This window comes from Rhipicephalus microplus, chromosome 3, assembly GCF_043290135.1.
Source record: "Rhipicephalus microplus isolate Deutch F79 chromosome 3, USDA_Rmic, whole genome shotgun sequence".
Taxonomy (NCBI): domain Eukaryota; kingdom Metazoa; phylum Arthropoda; class Arachnida; order Ixodida; family Ixodidae; genus Rhipicephalus; species Rhipicephalus microplus.
Window position 1 is genome coordinate 187,911,881 of NC_134702.1, and position 21,828 is coordinate 187,933,708.

At 45.9% G+C, this 21,828-nt stretch overlaps 1 pseudogene; it reads left to right on the forward strand.

Annotated features, from left to right (window-relative positions):
• LOC142804079 (neurofibromin-like) overlaps window positions 1-21,828 on the forward strand; it is a 186,368-nt pseudogene that overhangs the window by 14,931 nt on the left and 149,609 nt on the right.

Consider the following 21,828-nt stretch of genomic DNA (forward strand, 5'->3'; position numbering starts at 1 on the left):
TATTAGCCGTTAAAGACAGCAACGAGACAGCGTGAAGAATCGTCCAGCGATTGGCACAGCAACGAACCGAAGCACGAGCCGAGAAAGCCGGGCGTTGGCGATGCTGCTTGCTGCAGGCACATCTTCTTCTTCACAAGATGTTCAACTACCCAAAGTAATATGCAAATGCACTTTTAGAGGATGTGGCAAGTACTGAAACTGCCATATTTTCAAAAAAAACTCAAATCAGCCCCCTTTCTCGCCCTCCCTGGCGTTGCAAGCAACTAGAACATTACACAAGCAGCTTGGTGAGAAAAGCCCAAATTTGGTTATTATAAGCAAAACTGGCAACTCTGATTGTGCTGACTGCAGGTGAACTTAGTACAACTAGCAGCTGACGTTAGCAACACTGGGTGATTAAATGGGAGCTACAGTGTGCCCTTTGGTCAGTGCACAGTGCCTGCTGTGTCTAAGTGAAATGAAGTCCTGGTTCCCGGCAAAATTTCTTTAAGACAGACCTTGGAAACCACTGTGCTCTTTTTTTTTTGCAGCTGCCATGCCGGAGTGGGCCCCAGACCACCCATTCCCGGATCAACGTGGAGCAGAACAAGGAATGCCTCATCAACATCAGCAAGTACAAGTTCTCCCTCGTCATCTCGGGGCTCACCAAGATTCTCCACTCGGTCAACGATGTGGTACGTCTGCCTCCATCGTTTTCCTTATTCCTTGCTGTTGCATCGCCTTAACTGCACGGCGTGCTATTGGGAACATCTCAGTTCTTAGGATTGCAGCTGCAGCTTTCGCCGAGATTGTCAGTCTGAAGTGACAGAATTGACAAGCCGAATCAGGCACATGTATGGTCATTTCGAGATTGAATTTACATACTTTAATGGCAATGTATTTACTTGCTTGACTGCTTCACTTAGGTCTGCTGTTCTGTGTGTTCTTTCATGGTCCTTACTCTTACTATATACTATTTGAAGTTTGTGTTTTTGTGGAATGTAGAAGGAGGATATTTACAAAAAAATAAAGAAGTCAATTTTGGTGAAATGTTCTTGCTGTGTCCACTTGCAAAAGAACCTGAATAGCACCTGGCTCTGGAAAAAAACCTTGGCCCAGTGGTGGTGACCGGACATGCACCGACTCTGGTGTGGGTCACGTTTGATTCACTTCTGAGATACAACTACCTCATCAAAATGTCAACATTGCATACCTGCCAAGTCTCCCGGAAATAGAAATTTTTGTGCATGATCTGGCCGTATTGACAAAAAAGCAGCTCAATCCGCTCCAGGCTTTTCCAATCTACCCCATTTTATTATAAATTAATTTAAGAGGTATTCATCTAAATGTGCAGTAGAATCTCAGTGATCCGAAACCATGGCAGATACGAATTCGTGAAATTCCAAGCACAATTTCACTATGTCCATTAGTCTTAAATTCGAATGTTCCAAACACATTTCCTAATCGCGGCGAGTGATACGAACTTTAGTACCCAAACCGTCGAACGAAGGCCGAAAGCAGCCTACTCGAAACTTCAGAAGTACGTGTCAAACCGGCGTATCCACTGTCTTCTATAGTGTGTGTGATTGTCCTTGCCACAACCGCTGTGAATGAATCCGCGGTCGTTCTTGTCACGATCATGTATGGCGACGGGGTAACTGACACAACCCCGAAAGTGTGTGCGCGTTCAACACTCAACCAGTCAAAGTAACGCTGCTTTCCACAAACTCTGCGGACAAAACTGCAGCAGATGCAATCGTAGATGGCATAAAACGACTCAGTTTTGAAGGCACGGGCACAGCCAAGTGCACGGGGATTGCGAAAGGAACTACTGTTTGCTGCAACCGCCGTGCACACAACCACAGTCAAGGCGACGCGATAGCGGTCTGCATGCTCCGTGGGGAAGTAGCTAACACAGCAGTGGATTAAAGCCAGTAAATACATTAAAAAAGAGCCAGACACGTTTTGGCATTCCTGTCAAAAGAATCTAGTAGTGAGCGAAGCTTTGATCCGCGCTTTTGCCACATCCGGCTGGGCTGTCTCGTCCGCTCACTAGTGTCCCAGAAAGACATACGCGAGTCTCGTTGACGAAAATAAATTCTGCTATTTGTGTTGATTCTTTGAGACTCTCACCTTAGTGGGAAACCCTACCCTCGTGTGTTTGGCCACTCCAAGCCACTATAAGACCTCAACGCTGATGTTGGCGCTTGAGATTGAGACCTCTCCTACCCCCTCTTGTTTTTCGCGATTCTTTTTTTTTTGTTTGTTTGTCCTTGGTTTTTTTTTTTGGTGCCGAAGAAAAAGTAGGGCCAAATAATTTAGTGCAACTCCCCCACCCCCCGTTGCTAAAATCTCCCAGATTCAGAATTCTTGAACTTGGCAGGTATGGCATTGTGTCGTTCATGTACTTTCCTTTATTAACCGTTTCGGAAATTCTGCTATACTTTCTATTAAACTTCAACTAGACTGCAGCTTGACTATAGCAAACAAATGGCATTGTTGTTCTACTGCTGCCAGCAGGAAGGTCCTTTTGTGGAACAAGATAGTGAAGTGCCCAGAGAATAGAATGCAAGATTAAATCTTTTGAGTGATATGTACAATTGTGATATGTGCAGTTGCTCAACATAACTGCTTTGTGTTGTAACGAATCTGTCCATTGAAAGGGTTGTTAGCTCTGACGTAGCGTACAATCCAATATCATGCGGATGAAACTGAAATTGGGGGAAATGAAATTTTGTGCATTTAACCTTAAATTGACAGGTTCCATTTCATTCCCATTCCAATGAAGAAGGTGAATAGTTTGAAGGGCTTCTTTCTTTGTTAGGCTAAACTGACAATTAAGCCAAGCAAAGCATAGGGCACATTGCTTTAATGCAGTATAGTGACTTTGACCAAAATTGAAAGCAAATAAAGTGGACTAAAAACGGCCATTTTTCTCGGTAGGATCTGTAAGCATTGTAGCACCCTCAGCTACACAAGTGTGTAGCAAACATGGGATTTTCGCAAAGAAAAATGTGACTTTTCACAAAGCCAGGGCATGTATATCTTGAGGCTAAAGTTTCATTATGTTACTTATATCTTATACAGTGATTCACTGAAGTATAAGCAGCTTAATTGGAAAGAGTAAAAGTCGGATGTATTCATGAAATTCATGCCCTTCCGGAGCTGACCGTGCGTTTAAGATGATATATGAACAGCTTTGCGAGAATGTAGGGACTACTCTTCGCATGGTTGATGGAAAGGGGATGGTGGAAATATTGTTATAAGCAGGTTAAGTGGGACGTTATTATGGCGGAAGCGAGGCATATTCACTAAAAACGCATGCATCCATTCTTTAGAGCACTGATGAAACTGTGTACAAACTTTTACTGGTGCAAAATTTTCAGGTGGGGTGTCAGGCTTTGTGTGTCAACTAATAATGGCATCGATTGTTGATTTTGGTTTGCTTCTCTTAAAATGCACCATAAAGAGTGTTTTTAAGAGCATTCACTGTCAGTTTCGAAAAAAATATCGCCCAGTGTGCTTACCGGCAGAAATGAGATTTTGTTTTATTTAGTCATCGAATCAATACAAAAGCGGATTGTGTAAGAAGCACTTTATTGAAGGTGTCAAGGGAACCTCATTTGCTCGCTGGTGTCAACCACTTGTTTTTGACGTGCAACGGCAGAGAATGTTATTTGTTTTGATTCTATCCACATCAATGATCTATGTATGCACATGCAGTTTGTCTACCAAAGGACGCACAGTTCAATCCAGCCAGAGTTTGAGAAGAACTTCTACGAGTCGCAGCTCATTGTGCTGGATACACTAGAGAAATGCCTCAGCAGGGTCAGTGCTGCTTTGCACAATGGTGCCTGTGCATTTATTTTGCGCTGCTTTTTTTCTCTCTCTTTCTCTTTTTTTTGCTGTGGCCTTTCATAATCCTTTGGTCTGAGTTTTGGTTATTGTGCAAGTCAGCTTATCAATAAGCGAAGCAAGAAATATTTAATCGTTGCTCGGCAGAATTTCGGTCCACTCCTTTTAACGTAGAATTTGTGAGCTGTGTTCCAGTCTAGCGGCTTCACTTTGACAAAGGTGTTGCTACATAGTGATGCTTTACAATTTGCGAAAACCGGAAGTATATTACTGGTAGTAATTTTGAATATTGAGTCAAATACTGAGAGGCTCCTTATTTTTACAGACTGTCAACTAGAAAGACACTGCACTTTATTTAAGAAGTTTGCAGGCATAGAATGAAGTCGGCAGACGTAGGACAGAATGTGGCTATAGAGGCTCTGCTTGCTAGCGTTGGTATGCATGTAACATCAGTGCAGCGACACTCCGCTGTGGATAATATCAGGGGCATATTCATGGTAGCATAGAGGTGTGGGAAAGGGGCTGATGAGGAAAAATTGAGAGCTGAAACGAAACCTTTTTATTTACAGTGCTTGTGTGCTGCACGCTCTAGGCAAAATGTTTTTACTGAGCAGACCTGGGGACCATATATAAAGCAGCTTTAGTTGCACATACTACAAATGTTTCGTACAATGTAATTTTGAATGTGTCCTAAACGTTTTACTTGTGCTTCCGATACCTTCATTAATTCAGAAAGGTTATTCTTATTTGGCTACATTAATTTATGTATTGGGGAGCTGAAAGTTAAAGTGGAGTCATAATACTAATTAGTGTGGGTATATGATTGGTGACAACATACTTTTTATGATTTTCGAATATTGTGGGTGTTCATATTGGCTTATTATGTCACATTGTTAACTTTGATTTTTCTAATGGGGTAGTGCTCACTTTTCTTGAGCTGATGGTGAGCCTTAGCTTGTAGTGGGCCTTCACTGCAAACACACAGTCAGTTTATAATGCATGGATTGCCATTGCTAAGGCTTGGTTGCAAAACGTATTGCCGCATGAATTCGCGTGGTTTTCGTGTGGAAGAGGACGAAGAGGTTGGGATTGAGCCGCTTTTTAATGCCGCATGAATTCGCGTGGTTTTCGTGTGGAAGAGGACGAAGAGGTTGGGTTGGAGCCGTTTTCTTTGTCCTAGCTTGACGAGCAGTTCTGCGGAAGGTTTCCTTGAGTGAGACAAGATTGGTGACAAGATTGGTGGAGCTGCTGGGTACGACAACTGACGACGCACCCCATGCACAAGAGCCCGCCCAGGAGCCGGAACACAAGCCCTGTGCCCGTGGACACGCCAGTTCACAGAACAAGCCGCCGCCAACGAGGCCTACCACCAGAGACACCGGCACAGCTTATCCATAGAGCGACTATGACTTCGCCTCAAGGCGTCATGGAAACTCCTACGTCGTCGGCACCAATTTATTGCACTGTCCAGAACCCGCTGATGCCTAGTCCCTTTCACGGAGAGCTGTTTGAGGATGTGGACGACTGGCTGAGCGAGTTCGAACACGTCGCAGCGATCAACTACTGGGACGAAGCCGCCAAACTCCGCAACGTCTACGCGTGTTTGAAAGACGGCGCCCGAACGTGGTTCATGAACAGAAGTGATGTCTTGACATCCTGGCGCGAGTTCCAGCATCGCCTCTTGGAGACCTACCGGAGCCCCGACCGCCGCGATCGTGCTGAACGTGCATTGCATTCACGCATCCAGATGCCTAATGAGACCGTCACCATGTACGTGGAGGACATGACGCAGCTTTTCAGGCGAGCGGATCCGGCAATGCCAGAAGAAAAAAAGCTACGCTATCTGATGCGAGGCGTGAAGGAGCAGCTTTTTGCTGGTCTAGTGCGGAGTCCTCCGAAGAGTGTAGCAGAATTCCTGACCGAAGCCACTACGATGGAGAGGGTACTTCATCAGCGGTCAGCCCTACTCGACCGGCAAGTGAATTCTGCATCACCTACTGAATTTTCCGCCAGCTTCGGGAGCAACAGCATTGAGTGGATTCGCGAAATCGTCCGCTCCGTCGTCCGCGAGGAAATCGCGAAACTACACGGGGCGAGACAGCCGGAGGTAAGCAGCATCACCAATATTATTCGGGACGAGGTCCAGCAGGTGCTTCACAGCCGTCGCCCTCAACCAACGGTTACAAATCTAGAACCACCTCCTGCGTCCACTGATGTTGGGAACCGCACATATGCCGAAGCTCTGCGCACTTCCATGCCGGTCTCAAGCCCTGCAGTCCCAATCCAGACGATGCCGCCAGTTTCAATTCAATCTGCGCATGCTGGTTTGGACATCGACGGTCGCCGTGCCCCTCCGCGGAAGTCCGATATTTGGCGTACGTCGGATAGAAGACCCCTCTGCTTCCATTGCGGTGAAGCCGGTCACATCTACCGGGAATGTCCATACCGACAACTTGGACTGCGCGGTTTCTCTATTCATTCGCCTCGTCCCCTAGTTGGTCAGAGGCCAAGAGAAATTGAGGACTACCTCGCGCAGCAACGTCTGCCTTTCTCACGGCGTCAATCGCGGTCTCCATCTCCACGACGACCCGCAGCTATTGGACCACGTCTCAGTACGATGGCACGGGGACGTTCCCCAAGCCCTCGTCGGGAAAACTGAAGGCAGCGACCTTCGGGGGCGAGGTCGCTGGGACTAAAAGTGCGGAAGACCTCCTATCGACGCTTCCACAAAACGCTGCAGACATTGAATTGACGTCTGAGTGCAGTGCGAGAGAAATGCCGGATTGTGCGTCTGAACCCAGTGGCCGAGTCTCACTCGACATTCCCGTGCTGATAGACGGTCTTCAGGTCAGCGCATTGGTGGACACAGGTGCAGATTATTCTATTATGAGCGGAAAATTGGCAACCAGTCTTAAGAAAGTGATGACACCTTGGAATGGGACGCGTATTCGCACTGCTGGAGGCCACGTTATTACTCCATTGGGTCGCTGTACCGCAAGAGTGGAAATACGCGAGTCAACGTTTGTGGTAACCTGCCTCGTACTACGCGACTGTTCTCGTCAGCTCATCCTTGGAATGGACTTCCTTCGAGAGAATGGCGCGATCATAAATCTCCGCGAGCGAATGGTGACTTTCTCGACGCAACTTGCAACCGATCGAGGCGCTGATAGCTGTCGTAGACCTGCGCTGCGTGTTGCCGACGAAAGCGTGACGTTGCCTCCCCGAGCGACTGCTTTCGTAGAAGTCACCTGTGAAGACCTCCAAGACGGTGACGTGGTCGCCGAGAGCAACGTATCCCTTTTACTGCTTCAAGGTGTGTGTGCAGTGCGAAGCATTCTGCGTGTGCGTGACGGACGGTCGCAGATACTCGTCACAAATTTTAACTTCGAGCACCGACATCTTTTCCGCGGCACCACCGTGGCCTTCGGAGACCGTGTAGCGGATGTCACCGAGTGCTTCGCATCCGAGGAAATGGTTGATGGAGATAAGTTTCTGGACCACATCGACGTCAGTTCGAAGCTTTCGGACGAGAAGAAGGCCGCACTGCATACCCTGCTGAAGGAATTTAAATCTTGCTTCGCCTCTTCATCTAGAGTCGGTCAAACACCCCTCATAAAGCACCGAATTATTACCGACGATGATGTTCGCCCAATCCGCCAGCAACCTTACCGTGTTTCGGCTAAAGAACGCGAGACTATACAGACGCAGGTAAAGGAGATGCTTGACGACGGGGTGATACAACCGTCGAGCAGCCCGTGGTCCTCGCCAGTCGTTCTAGTAAAGAAGAAAGACGGAACGCTGCGATTCTGTGTTGACTACAGGAAACTCAATAGCGTCACCAAAAAAGACGTCTACCCGCTTCCACGGGTTGATGATTCTCTCGACAGGCTACGACACGCGAAGTATTTTTCATCGATAGATTTGAAGAGCGGCTATTGGCAGATAGAGGTCGATGAGCGAGACAGAGAGAAGACAGCGTTTGTAACTCCCGATGGGCTTTATGAATTCAGAGTTCTTCCTTTCGGCCTCTGTTCGGCTCCCGCAACATTCCAGCGAATGATGGATACCGTTCTCGCTGGCTTGAAGTGGCAAAGCTGCCTTGTATACCTTGATGATGTGGTCATCTTTGCCGAGAGTTTCGAAGAACATCTGAAGCGTCTAAGAATGGTTCTGGAAGCTATTCGTTCGGCCGAACTCACGCTAAAACCCCAGAAGTGCCATTTCGGCTACGATGAGCTGAAATTTCTGGGACATGTTGTGAGTGCGGATGGAGTGCGGCCTGACCCAGAAAAAACTGCAGCAGTCGCCACCTTTCCTGTGCCGTCAGACAAAAAAGCGGTGCGGCGTTTTCTCGGCTTGTGTGCTTATTATCGCCGATTCATTACCAACTTCTCGACGATAGCCGAACCGCTCACGCGACTCACCCGAGATGATGTACCGTTTGCCTGGACTACAGAGCAAGAAGCAGCTTTCGCAGAGTTACGGCAGCGAATGCAAGAGGCACCTGTTCTTGCGCATTTTGATGAGGACGCTGATACCGAAGTTCACACGGATGCAAGCAACGTCGGACTTGGCGCTGTCCTTGTACAACGGCACAACGGCGTAGAACATGTCATAGCTTACGCCAGTCGTACTCTCTCTCGAGCCGAGGCCAACTACTCCACTTCAGAGAAGGAATGCCTCGCGGTCGTGTGGGCAACGGCAAAGTTTCGACCTTACCTCTACGGCCGCTCCTTCAAGGTGGTGACCGATCACCATTCGCTGTGTTGGCTGGCCAATCTCCGTGATCCGTCTGGTCGTCTCGCTCGGTGGAGTTTGCGCTTGCAAGAGTTTGACATCATGATTGTGTATAGGTCTGGGCGCAAGCACGAAGATGCCGACGCACTTTCTCGAGCACCCGTGGGACATCCTGATATGGACTCGGAATATGCTGATGGTTTTCTCGGAGCCCTCAGTGATTCTGACTTTATGTCTAGACAGAGAGCCGATCAGGAATTGCGCCCTATTATTGATTCCTTAGAAGGCCGAAATTCTCACACTCCTCGGCGCATCGCTCGCGAATTGTCATCCTTTTGTCTAAGGAGGGGCATTCTTTACAAGAAAAATGCTCGAGGTAGCAACAAAGCCTTCCTCCTCGTTGTACCAGCCGACATGCGGGATGACATCCTCCTCGCGTGCCACGACGAGCCCACGTCGGGACACTTGGGCTACTCGCGGACTCTCGCCAGAGTGCGCCAGCAGTACTATTGGCCACGACTTTCGACCAGTGTACACCGCTACGTGCAAGGCTGCCGCGAGTGCCAGCGTCGCAAGACGCCACCCGTGAAACCTGCGGGCCTTCTCCACCCTATTACACCACCACGGACACCTTTCGACCTCGTGGGAATGGACCTTCTAGGACCCTTCCCTTTGTCGGCCACTGGTAACAAATGGATTATAGTGGCAACCGATTACTTGACCCGGTATGCTGAGACAAAGGCGTTACCCCGCGGCACGGCGTCTGAAGTGGCGAAGTTCTTCGTGCAGCACATCGTCCTCCGGCACGGCGCGCCGTCATGTGTGATTACGGATAGAGGAACATCATTTACGGCACAAATGCTAGAGGACATTTTCAGACTGAGCTGCACGAGTCACCGAAAAACAACGGCTTACCACCCACAAAGTAATGGACTGACGGAAAGGCTCAACAAGACCATAGCGGACATGCTGTCAATGTACGTGGACGTGCAGCACAAAACCTGGGACGATATCCTCCCATACGTCACGTTCGCATACAATACGGCAATGCAGGAAACAACCCGATTTTCACCTTTCCACCTTGTTTATGGACGCAACGTACAAACGATGCTTGACGCTATGCTGCCGTACGATAATAGCGATGCTCTTTCTCCAGAAGCCGAGCAATACACGCAGTACGCCGAAGAGGCTCGTCAACTGGCTCGCGTGAACATCGGTCACCAACAAGACGCAGATGCACGACGTTACAACCTTCGCCGTCGAAACGTCGCATACCACCCGGGTGAACGAGTGTGGGTGTGGACTCCTGTCCGACGACCAGGCTTGTCTGAAAAGCTTCTGAGCCGTTATTTCGGACCATACAAGGTTATCCGACGTGTGAGTGATCTTACATACGAAGTACTTCCGGACGGCACAGTGTCGTCACGTCGACAACATCGGCCCGAAACTGTGCATGTCGTACGACTCAAGCCGTACTACACACAATAGTCTCTATGCTTGCGAGTTACTTCGCAAACGTGACAGTGATCTCATGTGGTGTTTTTTTTTTTTTTTTTTTCTTCTTGACTCTTCCACTGGTGCTGTTGTGTTCGCGCATGGTCCAAGTGCTTGTGCGCCCTCTTTGTTTTCCCTGGCACTCACTTTGTGATTCTCTGCGTCAACGCGTGTTCTAATTATGGGTTTTTTTTTTCTTCTTCTTTTATTTAGAAGCATCGAGTCGATGCTTTTTAAAAGGGGGGACTAATGCCGCATGAATTCGCGTGGTTTTCGTGTGGAAGAGGACGAAGAGGTTGGGATTGAGCCGCTTTTTAATGCCGCATGAATTCGCGTGGTTTTCGTGTGGAAGAGGACGAAGAGGTTGGGTTGGAGCCGTTTTCTTTGTCCTAGCTTGACGAGCAGTTCTGCGGAAGGTTTCCTTGAGTGAGACAAGATTGGTGACAGTATTAAAGAAAGTGCTGTGTACTAAATAAGAAAAGGAACAATGCTGGCAATGTGTGATTACAACCCAGCAATGCTCTTCAACCATTGTTATCTTGCTTTGACTGGAACAACAAACACTGTATGTAGTATGCAGCATTTCTAAAGCATCAGTTTGGTATTCACAAACCCTTATCCGCAGTTGCACACTTGGCTAAACCATTTGGTTGCTACAGCGTTGCTTATTTGCCACTTATTTGTTTGCATGTGTGCCGAAGCTAAATACTAAATTTACGCTGCCCTTTCCAGGGTCCCTTTTTTTTTCTTTAAATGAACAATTGAGAGAGACATTGAGCTTGCTAAAACTAGCGAAGCCTTTTTAATTTTTTTTTCTGAATAGTAATGCAGCGTCCCTTTATTAAAACGGTCAACTTGTTCTAGCTAGAGTGTGCCAAAAATTAGACTTCATTGAGTTCTAGTGTGTAATTTCAAAGGGGGCCACCGGTTTCACAGTTTTAAGGTTATCATGTTTTCACTGATAGTATAACTCTTGGATTATTAAAAACAAGTGCTGTTTGACTTCCTTTGAAATGTCTCTTTAAATTTATGGAGCTCTCCAGTTTGAAAGATGCCAGCACTGTTGCATGTGGTGTTGCTGCATGCTGTGTGGTTGGCTCTGTGTCTCTGCTGGTTGCTGTCGGTGTAGCCGTGTGCATCTGGGGGTCTATCCTTCCGACTGGGTGTGGGGACCTCGTTTTCAACCGTAGATCTCTGCGACTCCACTTCCACAGCAACCCAAGGAGACCACGCGCTACGACGAGACCATGAACGTCAAGGCACTGCTGCGCGAGCTCTGCCAGGTCAGTTGACCGAGTTTTTTTCTTTTCAATTCTCGCCTGGTGTGTTATGTACTAGTTTTTCATCTAGGACTGCTGTTTTCACTGGAATAAGTGTCATAGTTCAGCTGATTTAGGCTCCAGCCCTTTGACACGAACAGTGGTTTAGCAGCGTCATTGTTCAGCTGATTTAGGCTCCAGCCCTTTGACATGAACAGTGGTTTAGCGAAGGGGATATAATTCTTTGCCAATGAATATATCGGTCCATAAATCAAGCTCATATGGCCACTGTAGTTCATGGAGAATGTTGTGAAGGCTGAATCGTGTGGCAGGGTATCTCTAGTTAACTCTTGTTGTGCTGCTGATTGTCCAAAAATGGTATTTCGATACTGCTTTCTCTCACTTGATGTATACATGTATTAAGAAAGCTTGGGTTTGTCAAAGGAATGTTGTGAAATTCACAAATATGCACCAGGTGGTTGTTATGCTTAGACAACCTCCGAAGTCCTTAAGACAGACATCCATTTTTAAGCGACCTAAATGAGATAACCATGTAATGTCTAAGACAAGCTGAGTTCTTCCTTCTTCTTTGTTAGCTATGCGCATCAAGAGAGAAGCAGTGGTGCTAAAATGACTTTACTGATGGATTACGAGTGCTATAAGACAGGTTTCTCTATGTTAGCTGTCCTGGCTGTTTGCACATGTATCTAATAAAGAAGAACAAAGCTGTTATTTTTGTTAAAGAACTTTGTTTAGTTATCTTGCGTCAGTATACTCCCGTGCTTGTTTGCATACGAACAAGAGTTGTTGCCATGATGAAGACAAGTCTAAATGAAACACTGGCTATGGGTGGAGACATCCGTTGTTTGAGTGTCGTTGACTTCTTCCTGTGCGTGCAGGCATGAAACATTAAGGATCTTGGGATATGAGAAAACACTGGAGGCCATAGCGAGTAAAACTGCATAGTGATTTGTTGTGTGTGTACAAATTAGGGCAGTCTGCAAATCACATACACCAGCTTGTGGAAATAAAATTTTATCAGCTCCTGTTGGCCATGAACTTTTGTTGAAGTTTACTGTATGCTACTTATAACATGAGAGCTCTAATTTCTGAGCTGCATAATCACGATTTCAGTTTGACTTTTTAATTGTAGTTTCACTACAGAAGGGTCAGTTACAGGTTTTTGTTTAGTCACTTTAAAGTGCAGTGGATTGTAGTAGTCATAGCTATAATGGTATTGGTGATTGTCGTACTTCATGGCTGTCTTAAAGGGGCCCTGAAACACTTTTTTGAGTAACCATGGAATTAATTCACTGGAAAAATTTATTGCCTCACAAATTCAACGCTGCAAAAATTTTAAGAATCCGTCCAGTACGAGCGGAGTTACAAAGATTTGTCGCACGCTACAATCGCATTCTCTCTTCTCACGTCCCGACAAAAGCACTGGAAGCTAAGCAGGGAGGGATGGGAGTGGCAAACAAAAAACGTCACGTGCGCCTCGTGACCTTGAGCACTTTTTTCTTTTTTCATTGAATACGCGGCTTTTTCAGTGTGATTGCGCGCGCACATGTGGACAAGTGACCGCCTCTTGCGGCGATTTCTGTAACAACCGAGCGCGCCATGTTCAAATCAGCCAATGGCGATAAATGGGCATTCCACGAGTGATTTTTTTGGCACCTTCGGCCATTTGTCAAGAGAAAGCAATTTTTAGCTGACTTTCATCAGAATTTATTGCGAATTCCAGGCCGCCTGCTGCACCATAAGATTTGGCTCGCATGTTCTCAGAAGCCTCTACAACCGATTGGCAGTGTTTTCTGAGCATGCTTAAAAAGTGTTGCAGGGCCCCTTTAGATGTCATACCAGATTAAATGACAGCCACCATGGCCGAGCTTTGAATTAAAAATGTACACTGTTAAGATACTTTTGCCATTTGTACTGCACTTATGAGAACAACGCCACTGAAGGAAAGATGACAATGGACGAGCAATATTGTAGTCATGAAATATGCAGTGTTGTCCTGATTGGCATGGTAGAAATTGAAGAGCTCGGCCCGTTTGCTGTGGTTGTGCTGTTGAATGGGAGTGGCCTATTGTGAGACTGTGTGGTGATGCTGTGCAGTTTATCGACATGCCGGATAGCCCTATGGTGGTGCCGCTCAAGAACCTGGCCTCCAAAGTTCTCTTTGCGCTGAGCCTGAACAACTTTAACGCCGTCTTCAACCGAATATCTGGCAGGCGAGTGAAGTGCGATCCTTTCGTCTAGCTTACGTCTGCCACTTTTGTTTCATTAGTGCTGTATTGCTAGATATATTTATACAGCAGCGACATGAAGCCTAGAATGGGAACAGTTAGGGATAAGAGTTAATGGAGAGTACCTTAGTAACCTGCGCTTCGCCGATGACATTGCATTGCTGAGTAACTCAGGGGACGAATTGCAACTCATGATTACGGAGTTAGACAAGGAGAGCAGAAAGGTAGGTCTTAAAATGAATCTGCATAAAACGAAAGTAATGTACAACAACCTCGGTAAAGAGCAGCGCTTCGAGATAGGTAATAGTGCACTTCAAGTTGTAAAAGACTATGTGTACTTAGGGCAGATAATAACCGCGGAGCCGAACCACGAGATTGAAGTAGCTAGAAGAATAAGAATGGGGTGGAGCACATTTGGCAAGCACTCTCAAATTATGGCAGGTAGATTGCCACTATCCCTTAAGAAGAAGGTATATAACAGCTGTATCTTGCCGGTACTTAGCTACGGAGCAGAAACCTGGAGACTTACAAAGAGGGTTCAGCTTAAATTGAGGACGACGCAGCGAGCAATGGAAAGAAAAATGGTAGGTGTAACCTTAAGAGGCAAGAAGAGAGCAGAGTGGATTAGGGAACAAACGAGGGTTAAGGATATCATAGCTGAAATCAAGAAGAAGAAATGGACATGGGCCGGGCATGTAGCGCGTAGACAGGATAACCGCTGGTCGTTGAGGGTAACTAACTGGATTCCCAGAGAAGGGAAGCGGGTTAGGGGGAGACAGAAGGTTAGGTGGGCAGATGAGATTAAGAAGTTTGCGGGTATAAATTGGCAGCAGCAAGCGCAGGACCGGGTTAACTGGCGGAACATGGGAGAGGCCTTTGTCCTGCAGTGGACGTAGTCAGGCTGATGATAATGATGATGATGATGATGATGATGACATGATACGCACTAATAAATGAACACGCTCGTGTCGCTGCTCCTTTTCATTGAGGCTTACATGCTCAATCATACCACAAGAGAGTGTCAAGGCGCATTAGCTTCACCGCCTCAGGTTCGAGAATTATGAAGGACGAAGCGGGCATTCTCGTTAGCACTCACACTTTCAAACATTGATACTATGGAAAAATAACCATACAAGCCAGTTGCGCTATGCACAATATTAAGATACGTATAAATAGCTATAGAACCAATGTACAGTTCACCTATAAAATACTGTGAAAAGTCAAAGACCGCACAACAACGTGGGTTTTGACCGGATGAACAAGGAGAGTCCTAGATGCGACGCCTCGCGGCGTTGACTCGGGGTCAAGACTCCACTGGAGTTATCCGATGGATCGCGAGCGGTTGTTGTCCGAGTGCCTCGTGACGACTCACATTCAGGTGATTGCCCCAGAACTTCCTTCAATCTTCAGAGCCACAGGCTCAGCGGCCCGAGGTATCGGGAGGAGCCAGGGTTTCTTGCCTGCATGGCTACTTCGTCCGGCGATATCTGCTTCTCCTCCACGAGCTGCTCCACTACCTCTCTTCTTCCTTTCTTTTTCTTTAAGATTCTTGCGCCACGAGGGTTCCTCGCGTCTATCTTCTTTTGTTGTGTTGCCAGCATTGCGTCCGCTCAATGCCTTTGTCGCCCCTTACTTCACCAGGGCCTTTACAAGCAACACATAACGGAGAGCAATACATGCAGGCCAGGGAAAAAAGAAAGAAAGAAATAAACAAAGAAAAATTTGCAACCTTGAAAAAAAAAAAAAGCTGTTGCTTCATCATTGAGTTACCTTTTTGCCAGCAGCACATTATCAGTATTAGTTATAGTGATAGACGGCCTTGAATAATAACCCCATAATTTCTTGCTCTGTAGGCCCATAGTGCCAGTACACTACTTGTGTCTTCTGGTGATTGCACAGGGCATTTGAGTGAAGGTTTCTGCTTTTAAATTTTCCATGCATTTCCTATCAAAGTTGTACACAGTGCATGCCTAGTCAAGGTTCTCCAAATTGTAACAAAAATCTCAGACTGCATGAATAAAGTATCTAACATGCATGCATTTTTGCTGCACAACATGATCACCCTTACTGGTGGTAACTTTTGACAATTAGTTTGGCAAATGCAGGGTCCCTGTAGTCGAGTGCTTCTGTAGGACACACTTTGTACCAATTCTTTACAAAACACAAGTACAAGTGTTATGTGTGTGAACACAATAGTCTGAGTGGGTACATCGCATACTTTGTCGAGGAACAGCCAACCAACAGGTACTCTCCCTGCAGGCTGCACGAGCTCTCCAATGCTAACGAGGAGACGACAGACTTCAGTGACATTGAACTCATCCAGCACATCAACGTCGACGTGACGCGGCTAATCAAGCTACTCAATGGTGAGGAGCTGCCTGCTTCTTACTTTTTGTCCTCCTGATAGCCCTAACCTGTCCTTTTTTTTTTTCTAACCTCTGTGCAGAGATCAACTCGAAGTTCCGGTCACTGCGCAAGAATGCCCACCTCTGCCTTATGAGCAGCCTAGAGAAGGTCAGGTGCTCATCTTAATGGGGGTCCGCACTTGTAATGTGCTCTAATGAAGTGTGCATTCATTCTGCCATGTAACATCGCGTTTGTGAAAAATCACCAATAACTGCTTCCCGCTGGACAAGTTGGTATGCTTGCGTGGGTGGAAAAAAAGAAAATTCTGAGGATGGTGCAGTCTTCTATTTTTTTCTTCCATCTCTGTCTGGCAGTTAATCTTTTTCGAAATAAAAAAAAAAACCTCACTATTCTTTTTTCTTCTGGGCACTCTAAAAAAAGCTTTTAATTCATAGTTGAGTGCACCGAAACCTTGTTTCAGCAAAATGGTACATATCAAATCTATAAAAAAAAAGGATTACGTTGCATTCCTTTTATAAACTTCACAGCGAACTTGTGTTTAAAGCCTCATTTTAATGGCATAACATTGTCCTGCCAATGTATGTAAAAAATTATTACCTTGTGTCATAGTGCAATCTTTCATCTATACCAAAAGTACTGCATCACTTTCTGCCAGGCATCGTGAGAGTAGTTGCTTTGCCGGTGTTTCCTGTGCACTGTGAGCTGCCCAAACAGGGAAGCGTTTATCATCGCAGCAAGCTAGCTCTTCGTCGATGCTGTCGCTTTGCCTGCTTTATATCAGTGTAAATATAAATAAGCCAGGAAGAATGCGGAAGCAAACGCACTAGAACACAAAGCAGCTGTAGTAATGACTGTCATGTCAACTGTTAACAAGTTGATTGTTGACTGTTTAGAGTCTTTCGTGAAAGTGTGTTCGAAGAGCTTCTGTGCTCGTACTGTGTTCTGGGTTGCAGGCCATCTGGAATTGGATGGACACCTATCCGCACGAGTTCATGGAGCTACAGAACAAGCCCAACGACGAGCTGGCAGGTGGGCATCGACGTTTCTCTCTTGTGTTTCACTCATTCTGTTTTGGGTGTTTTCGGTGAACATGGAAACCGCTCCGTCTTGCCGCACCAAAATATTCTTGCATAACTGCGATTCTTAAAGAAAGCATTGTAACTGGGCAGATTGTTGCATCAGGTGAATTCACTGCATCTGTTGTTTCGTAAGGCCTCCTTTTGATATCCATTGTTACCGACTCTCTCGAATAGATAACTGTGGCAGTTAACAAGGAGCTTCACTGCTACTAGGTTCAGTCAAGCAGTGCTGCTTGCAGAAATGTCTCGTGAAGGAATCAGTGTTAATGGCTGAAAGAAGCGTTTTCAGTAGCACATAAGTGCGTGTGGGATTGCCACATGTGTCCTGCAAAAATATGCTAATGCCTAATGCTCTGTACATGCTACATTCACAAGGGTGCCACAAGCGCTAATAAAAAATTCCTTTTACCTCATGCGAAAAGCATTCTCTGTGAGATGACTGGGCTATTTAAGGATGCACACATTGAACCAGCTCTGAGAACTGTAAAGGTTGTAGTGATAATTACACACTGCCAGGCCCGTTGCGAGGAATTTTGTTTAGGCGGGGTCCATTTGTTGAAGGCCCCGAAAAACACCTATTTTTATTATTTATTCTATGTAAAACACCCCCTTTACCTCCATCTGAATTTCGAAGTGCCCCTAGGGCACTTTCCCCCACCTCGCTATAGGCCTGCATACCGCTGATGGTCCAAGGTAAAGAAAGGTGCCATCAAAATACAAAAAAGAACTTCAAAATAAGGTTGTGAACTAGGCCCCTGTGCAGGAGCCAAAATGTCTTATTTTAGAATTTTTCTTTTGGATGACGTTGACATAACCCTTTACCTTTGAGCATTATTGTTCCCGACTCGATGAGTTTTCGTCGGAACTCTTGATTACACTGTGCAATAGAAATGCAATTTGGTAAATGCTGATCTTGTTCTCTGTTTTCACTTGTACAGGTGCAAATTGCTGTGCAGGCTTTCTTTCTTTTCTTCTTTAATGCTAAAGTCATTTGCACAAAGTCGGGCATGCCATTTTTTTCCCTCAAGTCCCTGTGTCACGACTAATCTCGGGAGTGCTTGCAAAAGATTGGATTGAGAGAGAGACAGGAGTGGCCAGACAAATACACTATCACCCCCCAAAAAATTGAAAGCAAGAATGAACACTCAATATCTACTCTAGAACAACATAAGTACACGACAGCCAGCTATGGACTGAAACCAGAACAAACTGCAATACGCGTTTTAACCCTAGCCAGCGTATAGCCAATATGGCACTTCGGTAATCGTACTACCTTACAGTTCGTCCTGTCGACTCTGTGCCCTTACCGTGTCGACGGTTTGTCAAGTCTGTTGTCGACGTCCTCCGCAAGCTCCTATGGTCGTCGTCTGTTGTTTCTGCCCAGTGAGCTGCTTTTCTTCATTGCCGGTGTCTTGGTCTTCTTCATCTTCGGCCCGGCTTGTTTAAGCCTAACTTGTCAATGGCCCTACTGATTTCTGATGAGTCACTTCGATGACTGGTGTGGGCTGCTACCGCCCTGGCGCAAAGTGGGAGAGCTGTAGGTTCACCACGAACTGCTGTGAAAGGGTGCGACAAGTTCGGGCAGCCTCACTCGTGTCCTCCGAGGTCGACGGCCACTCCCCGTAGACCTCTATGCCGACATCCTTCAAAACCGGGCGGCTACTGCTTCCAACGCTGTAGCGACGATGATGTCCTTATCTTCACAGCTCGAAGTCCCACAGCACAGTGACAGCTCATCCTCTAGAATTTTTCATCACGGCTCGTGTCACCTGCCATGAGCCTTTCTGCGTCCTATCTCATATATGAACATGGTGCTTATGTGCACCACCAACGCCTCACGCACCATCGCTGCATTCCAGCACCCAGCACGCACCTCGCGCCCTCTTACTCATGACACCCTGGTATTGTTGCTTAGACTGCAGTAGCAACTGCCGCTGTCTTTTTTTCTTCCAGATGCTTGCGACCGCATGTTTGACGTGCTGGACAGCTTTGCGGAAAACAACAAGCGGCGGGCCCAGGCCTGGCCCCTGCAGATCATGCTGCTGGTCCTGTGCCCCGTGAGTAGTGCCTGAAGGGTTTGCCATAATGTAGCGCTGCACCTTCAGCTCACCCAGCTAACATTATGCTCCATCCCATGAAGTTGAAGTCTATGTCAGCCAGTCTGTGTAGCTCCCATTACATCGACTTTGTAATACTGTACAAACATCATCTAAGTGTACTCCAGACAAGCCCTGACATCTCTGTGACAGAGAGTATTTTAATACTATCTCAAGACTCATTTGCAGCTGTGAATCAGGAGAAGGGAGATTACACTACAGATTGCTCACTATGGATTAGTTAGATGTGGGCTTCGGCAATTATTTGACGTTATTTCTAAATATTTTAACGAATACTATAAAAGATGATATTCGATTTATCTCTAATTTCCGTGTAGGACATTCTCCCCTCTTCCACATGTAACCCGCTTGGAAAGGCGGTTTCGCCGCATAGTGGCCATTGCTGCCGAGAAGCCACCTTTACAGGCCTAAACGCGTGCTGCCGTGAAGCCACACCTCAAAAAGAAGCTTGTACATTACTCGCGCTGCAATCAGCTTTTTGTCTAATCGAGTTTTTAAAAAAGTTATATAATCAAAATCTGGTAACATTCAAAGTATGCCGTGCTCCATGAAGCATAACGCATACCTCAGATTACAACAACAACAAAAAAAAATGCTCAAACAGCCTATGAAAATGGCATCATACAGTTAGATATCTGAATTATCACTATTCAGAAGGAAAAAAAAAAAACGCAATGCATATGTTAAATTGTTTGCTTTTCAGCAAGTAAAGAACTGACTTTTGAAAAGTTTCTCAGCCTCTTATATCAAGATTTACTGAGATTTCATACGAACTGGAGTGTTTGAGCTGTTTGCTTGAAAATTATTCAGTGTTAAATACTATTCACCTTGTCTTTGTTTTCAAACAAAAGTATTCATATTTTGCACTAGTGAAATGTGAAGTTATTTCATGAGCCATGTGTTATATTTGTAGTTAGCTTGTGGGGAAAAATTACTTGTCCTAAAGTGTATTAAATCGTCAATGCATATGCTGGAGAATGCAAATGCATTGCATTTTGCTCGATTTGGGGTTTGTGGACAGCCACAGTAATTGTGTTTCTGTTGCCACTTTGTGTGTTTTGGCGATGGATTGAGAGAATGTTAGAGGGCAAAGCAAGCATGATTTTAATTACAAATGAGAAAAAAACCCAAGAAAGCACTACACTCAGTAAAACACAATAAACAGTGAGAAAAACCTTATACAGTCTACTACGAACAAATCCCCCAAAATAAACTGACTACAGAGATTATAAGTTCTCGTTTCTCAATAACTAGGGTCACTGTCTGGTCTACAGTCTGTGCACTTAGGCCTCGCTGTTGAGTCATTGCCTGAGTGAAGCGCTCTTACTTTGTTTTGTCGATCCAAGTCTGCTGAGTGTCCACACTATGTTGTTTTGTGTCCTATGTTGTTGTTGCCGACAGTCGACTTGAAACAGCTGTCTAGGTGAGTGACAGCCAATCAGACTGCTGTAAGTCTTTTTTCGGACGTCGTCAATGACATGGAAAGGTGTCTTCGTCAGTTAAGCTTAAGGATGAGCTCAGCCTCTCCTCAAAGTGATCACTTGGTGTCACAGAAATCGCTGCTGGCCAACATTCAAAGGGGACTGCTGCTGGTGCATACAGAACTGCCGAAAGAGGCTGAAGCACCTCCAAAGAGCATTGTCTGAATATCGTTGAAGTCGATGGACATGCCACAGAGTGCCAGCGTAACGACCTCCGGAATCGAAGGCCTGCTGCTTCTCGTCAATAAAACGAAGCTTCCCTTGCGGCCTTCTTTTACCATAGCCAAGCAAACAATGCCAGTTCGTTGAACTGCAACCTTCGTGAACGGCTCATGTCATGAGCGTCGAGCCGTGCGCCACTTCATGCATGCACTTGTGCCTTTTCTGAGTGCTTCTTGCTTTTCTTGCTGTTTCGTCATCGTCATTCGTATGCAACCTCCGCACTCATGGCCAACTTTAATGCCTTGCATGGGGCACCTTTCTCTGGCTTTATTTGATAAAAAATAGTGGTCATCTCATTACTGATTATTTGTCTTCTATGCACGACACAATGTTTGTGGGAAAATAGAGGCAATGGCATTGTCAGTGCCATCAAGCTGAGCCTTTCTCGTAATCCATAGGATGCAAGGGCTTTGTCAAAACTATCAGGTCAGTGGCTTTCAGGGTTCATAGGCAGTCGAGCACTACATCACACAGTCGTGCACTAGGTTGTGTTGCAGCTACACAACAATTGTTATGGCTGTTGAAACGATTGTCGTCATCTGACAGTAAGAAATAACAAAGAACTCGACTGTTGTAAAGAAAGATGGCCTGAGTTTCGCAGTGATATGTCATCAGCTGTAGGAATGTTGCTGTATTTGCCTGAGCATTACAAACAATACCAAGACTGCTGGTGAAAGCATCAGCTCATCTAAAAAAAATAAGGGGGCCATGTAAGAATAATTGTAATAATGCTTCCTAGCATCAGGAATTTTTTGAATCCAAGATTTCAAATATGTTATAGCAGCTTACTAGACAAGCAGGGACTGCCCAGTTACCAAAATAATCTACCTGACACCTTCTCAAAAGCGTGCCAAAGTCGAAGAACACCAAAATGCTTTTTTTATTTCATTTTTTTCGTCAGCACAGTAAATAGGCTAATCTGACACTCAGTATCAAGCAACATGCCCAGTTGTTGATTGCAACAGCTTAGTTACCAACTTGACTAATCC